This window comes from Anser anser (genome assembly GCF_964211835.1).
Source record: "Anser anser genome assembly, chromosome: 3".
In the NCBI taxonomy this organism is placed as follows: domain Eukaryota; kingdom Metazoa; phylum Chordata; class Aves; order Anseriformes; family Anatidae; genus Anser; species Anser anser.
This window is the reverse complement of record NC_139722.1, coordinates 16,141,702-16,147,856: the sequence shown is the minus strand read 5'-3', so window position 1 is coordinate 16,147,856 and position 6,155 is coordinate 16,141,702.

Sequence of the window (6,155 nt, the reverse complement as noted above, 5' to 3'; positions counted from 1 at the left end):
GGACTGAGATTTAAATGTGCACATACACTCAAGCATCACTGCTCAGACTCCACATGGTGGGGGGGGGGGGGGGGGGTGAATTTTGGGCAGATTAGGGAAAGTTGTTCGTAATGATGAAGTAACTTTGCCTGAAGAGACATTCAGGACCAGGCTTCCCCATAAGCACAGCCACGCAGCTGGTCCTTGTGGTGGCATTGACACAAGTGTGCAGTGATTCCTTTGGGCCATTCCTGCAGGACATCTCCGCGTCTGAGCCTCCTGTGGCTGCTGTCCCATCGCCTCTGCAGGTGAACTCAGGCTTTCTTCTACCTCCTGCTCACCGATCTATGCTCCAGTTCTCCATCAGCTCAAGCAGAATTTCTCTTGGAGTTAGGTGGCTGCCCCAGCACTCAGTCTAAAACCTGGTTTTGCAATAACTTGTGGTTGACTGCAGGTAGCTGCTGCAAGCACTACAGCTGGCTGTCAGCAGGGGGGCTCCTGCACAAGGAAACCAGCAGTGAGCCCAGCAGTGCCGTGACCGGGCTGCTGGCCCAGCTGTCTGTGAGGTGCCAGGTGACTGTCACATTTGGGGTGAAGGCTGGGCTGCTGGGGCTTCCCCTGCAGGAAAACACGGGATCTATTCCTGTAGTTGCTGCAGCAGTACAGGGCATCCCCTGCTTGTTTGCTTGCAGAGCTCACAGTCAGAGTACGCATGCAAATCCTCTCTACAAGATTTTGTAGCAGACTTCTTGCTATGTGGGCTGCTGAGGTTTTGGGGAGCTGCTGATTCTGCAGCACAAGTCCTTCCCTTGCAAACCTCCTGGGTATGGGACTGTGAGAAAGTGCATCACACACACCTAATTTCACCTTGCAATACAATTGAGGATGGGAATAATTCCTTTAGTGGATGTGCCGTGTATTTTAACCAATGACAGAACTTAGTTCTTACTTGTGCCCACTGCTCTGCCCTTTTTGAGCTGTGCTGAGCTTTCTTTTTGGATGCTGGGGCTATAGCAAGCAAGCTGTGCATCTCCTATAGAGATGGACTCCCCAGGATGCTGTCACAAGTGCCCTCAGTGGGGGAGAGCATAATGTTTGTTAATTTAGGCTTTTCCCACCAAAATCAGGGTTGTGCCTCTCCTTCTAGCCTCCTGCAGAATAAAATCAATCCAAACAGGGAGGTGGACTTAATGTTGTTAGAAATATTGGGCTGGGTGGGAGGGTGTGATGAGAAGACAGCAGAGGTGGGTTCTTCATTTTTTCCTGTAAATCTTCCACTTAGGATAGTGTCAGTCCAGCAATAATTTATATCAGGTAAAATCATACAGTAAATCTAGGGTGAGGTGTTAATGGTGGGTTTAATAGGTCTGAACATGTGCATGCTCTCTCCCTGCTGCTAGCCAAAGCACTAGCTGGTATTTAACCCAGGTGGAAGGCAGCTCTTGTTTTGAGTGGCTTCACCTGGAGAGCATGTTTGACTTGCTGAGAAAACCGTGTATTGCTGAGCTTGGTAGCTCATTTAAAACGCTGGGCTGTGAATGGAGCTGTCATGTCAGCTGAACAGCTCTGGGGGTTCACCACAGAGCAGGACATGGGGCAGCTTTGAGGACAAAGCTTGAATTTTGTAGCACAGGGCTATTGGAGGAGGGATGGAGCTGGGCAGCACTGTCCTGTACAGCTCCCTCCTTTCAGTTTTTGTGCTGCTCCCCTGGCCCACACCCCGGCAAAGCAGACCTTCATTAGCAGCATCTATCTCAATGGGGCTAATTAGCAGGTTGGTCCTGCTCTTTGGCTACGTGAGGCTGCGAAAAGCTTGCCAGTGTTCAGAAGGGCTGCAAATGCCCTGCTGTGGAAACTCAGAAATACCTTCCACTGGCTTACATAGGCCCTTTGGCCCCAAATACAGTGGTTTAACTATCTGTTGCTTCCCATATGTTAAAAGCATAAAAGGTTTACCTCACGTCAGCCTGTCCTACACGTGCCAACTGGCAGAAGCCACATAAAAGTGCCATGGTGAGAGGCGAAACAGCAGCCAGCAGCCCTGGGTAGCCATCATGGTTTGTTGACAGAGCCAGGGGTTGTAAGCTGCCTTCTAAATATTTGCCAGAAAGTTTTGCTTGGAAATGGTGAATATTATGACATAGCGTAGCTAAAAATAGAGCTCTCGCTGGTAATTTTTCAGTCTCTGGTCTCACAGCGTGAGGCGTGCTTTTCAGAAGAGCTGTACATCTGTGTTCCCCCGAATTCAATCACAGCATCTTTGCAAATCAGGCCTTTTGTGCCGCCAAAAATCAAGTTCATAAATTAAATAGAAAGAGGATTGATGGAAAAAATAAACCTCGAACTTATACCAGCAAGGGAACTATTATGGGAGCTGTTATGCCCAGTGCTTCGTCCTTAAGAGTTCGCCGAAGGGAGGCTGGAAAGGATTTCTCACCTTCGTGTATTATTCAGGAACTAGGTTCGCAGGCTTTTCAAGTTGTTTTTGGCAAAGAGAAACAAGAGACTCATCAAGGGGGACAAGTGGACTGCAGTGAGCCACAAGCGGCTCGATCCTGCCCTTGCTGGAGCGAGTGGCGCGGCTCGGTGCTGTCAGTAATGAGGGTGAGGTCAGGCTGTGAGGCTCTTACAATCCCTTCCCTAATTAACTAACCGCGGCCTTAATGTTTCCCGGCAGCTCGGGGTGCTGTGTGTGGCAGCAGTGCCACTTGGTCAGTCCTGAGGCTTTGCGAATTCTGCTCCAGACCTCCTGAGGGATGAGCTAAAAACGTTTTTTGTTTTTAAAAAGCCTTTTTTTTTTGGGTCTCAGGAGCCTTGTGGTAAAGAGGCTGCTTCTCTCTTTGCGCTGGGGGCCCTACAGAGGCCTGGCACGGGCTCGCCTCTTCCCCTGCCTCTGTTCACTGAGAGTTGATGCAGATTTTCCCCTGGTCCTGGGGCCAAGTGCCCCATTCTCATGGCCTTGGGGCCAGGAGGGGGTGCAATGCCTTTATGTTTTTCTACTGGGGGTAAAAGTTTCAGCTCCTCGGAGCCAGGAGCCGAGTGAGCAGGCTTCAGGCAGCGAGGGCTCACACCACAGCGGTGCGCCAGGCCTCAAAGGGCGTCATGGCGGGCTGCTCTGCTCCCGGGGCCTGGGCCTGTAAGTCTGTTTTCAGATAGTACTCACTTCAAGGAAAATTTGGGCCTGTACGTCAAACAAACAAGACTTTCCATGCTGCTGACCCTGTAATAATGGCCTGGAAGGTGTGGGCTTCTGATTCACACTTGACTACAACAATTCATTTGGCCATGTAGGATAACCTTGCTGGAAGCAGCTAAGGATGGGCAGTAAATCTCTTCCATGGGAGGGTTGGACAGATGCTTTATTGCTGTCTTTCAGGTAATACACGTCGTAATAAAAGCCACCGTTCTCAAGTAGAATGTAGTATTTTCCTCTGCATGTAGCTATTTATTTTGATGGTGTTTCAGTAACTGAAATGCCAGGTACTCTTTCAAAATAATAGTTCCTTTAATTATTTATACCTTCAGGATCAAAGAAGGTTTCATTTTGCCTGGCTACGGCAACAGCTAGATGAGTCAGAAGAGCAATTGCTGGTGCCATCAGAGGAACCTTGATATTTCTAACAGGAAGTTTAATTACAAACTGAATCACCATCATGTCGTTTGTGTTACCCAGACCCATGTGTCCTGAAGATATTATTAGCCTCGTCTTGTGTTACAGGGCTGTGGCTCCCTCCACAGAGCAAAAGGTTGCTGAGGCTTCGTTTCTTCGTTTGCTTGCAGGGCTGGTGCCTCACAAAAAAGACACCAGGCTTGGGAGAAGCAGGGTGGCTCTGAAGCAAGGTGCTAAGTGTCCCGAGCTGTGCTTCCAGTGTGGGTATGGCCTCTGCTGGGTGCTTCTGGTTTTTGGGTATGGATTCCTGAAACAGTCTATTTTTTTTTTAATTGGAAACCCATAAGCATCATAACCCCTCACACCCCGATCCTTTGGTATCTTCTTGACCTTTTCTCTAGCCTGGGCACTTGGAGATGAGTCCTGAAATTACAAAAAGCTTCCTGTACTGTCTGCAAGGTGAGTAATTTCCCAGAAGGCAACCGCATTTTCTTGGTGTTAATCTTGATTAGGGCAGGTGTACGACAAATAATGTTGCCCTTAAAACTTATTGAAAAATCTCCCCAAACAGTTGTTAATTACATAAAGCCACTTCCCTCAGTTTTCCATTGACATCGTGCATAAGATGTTTAATTTTAATCATCAGACTGTCAAAGGGATATTTATTCATCTTTGCCAAAGAGCTGCTGGCATGGAGCTGGCAGCATGACAAGCAAGCACCACGTGCACTGTCTTGGGATTAATTTCACCTAAGTTTCTATGCCAATGGCAGAGAAATTTATGTCTGGGCTTGTAACCCTAAGCTCTGGTTAATGAAGGGGGCAGCACGTCTGACCGCCGTCAGACCCCAGCTTCCAGAGGGATGGGTGGAAGGTGCCTGACAAGTGCCCATTTCTCTCCGTGGATGGTGCAGGTGGCCCTGGTGATAACTCTGTGCTGACATTTACATCTGGTCAGGTGAGCTCCAGATTTGGGGAGCTGCTGCGTGGGGTTGCTGATGCATTTGAAGCCTGCAGGCTTTGCAAACAGGATACCTCGTGCGGGGGTCCTGCCTGTCCTCCTCCAGTTTGCTCTTTCTTTTTTTGTCCCTCCTCTAGCTCGCGCACAACCTCTTCCAGGCCTTTGCTGAACAGGCACTCTGCTTGCTGCTTAATCCCTGGGGTTATGTGATTGCCAAAGAGACGGTGAACCCAAGGAGGGCGGCTTACACTAATGCGCGGGACTGCGAGCAGCAGGCAGGAGCGGTGCAAGCCAGCACATCTAAATCCAGCAGTGCCCATCTGTCAAAGCTGCTCTCAATAGACTTACAGACTATTGTTAAGTTTTGAATGGCTGCCTATTGTCCCAGGCTGGGAGCTGTTCGAGCCTTGTTTCAGCAAAGGGTAAATAGAGAGGCACAGAGAAGGCATTCATGCGACAGCCATTTTGATAGGAATGAGAGCATCATCATGCCTACTGAAATCCAGTCATGTATGCGCTCCTCGCATCGCTTCACCTGTCAGCTTCACTAGTGCCTGTCTCCTGAATTTGCCTCTTTTGTTCTTGATCTCCTCTGCTATAGTTTTTTGTTTTGCATTTCTATTTCTGCTTTGCATGCCCCGTGTTCCTTCTCTCCCTCGTGCTTGCTCTCTCCCACCTTGCCCTGATGTTCTGCTTGACGTGGCAACAAGGCAGTTGAAATAAAGTGCAGGCAGCGTTGTGGTCATGTTGTTTTCTCCCTTTGATGCCTGTGTCTGCAAAGTAGCTGAAAAAGAAGGATAAAAGGGTGTTGGAGCATTTCTGCACAGGTGGGTGCCGACAGCCCTGGGCTTGCATGGAGCAGATCCCTGAGTTTGTCTGCATTTCTGTGGGATCATGCCTGAGCTGTGTGACTGTAAACAGCCTTTTTCCTGCAAGAGCACACGAGAGACAGACCAAAATTTAGGTCATGCTTAATCCATACCAAAGATTAACATGTTGAATGGATCGTGTCATGGATGTGAGGTACATGTAATAAAATCAGATGAAAATAGTTATGGACATAAATTATTTACGTGATATTTATTTACTAAGATACGTAGTCATTTATGTATTTTGTAACTATTCCTAATCCATGAAGTCTCTGACCAAAACCTTCATCTAAACAGCCAATCCAGTGAATTTATCAGCCTGTTTCTTATGATGACTTTGAAAGATGAAGAGTTGAAGCTTTTGGTAAGCAGATGCTTAGGTTTGTGAAGGAACAGAATGGTGATGCACAGCCTTCCCTTGGGTGGGAGTCAGAAATCCAATCAAGCACATCTTTTCTTCTGTCTTACAGAATTAACGTGCTTCCCTCGTAGATTAAAGGACCAAACCTGCAAGGTTTCCTCCAGGCGTGCAGGGTTGGATGCAGCAGTAACAAGCAGCCTGCACCTGGCTCTGGTGGGTCTCCACACGAGGTGTCTCACTCTTCTTCCCCCCCTGCCTCAGGCTGCCTGCACTCATTATAGGGTGCAGGTGATGTGCTCCAAGGGGTTTTGTCTTCTGTGGGTCAAAGTTTTTCCCTCTTAGATTAGATAAATGAGTGCTGCCAACTCCTGTGAGG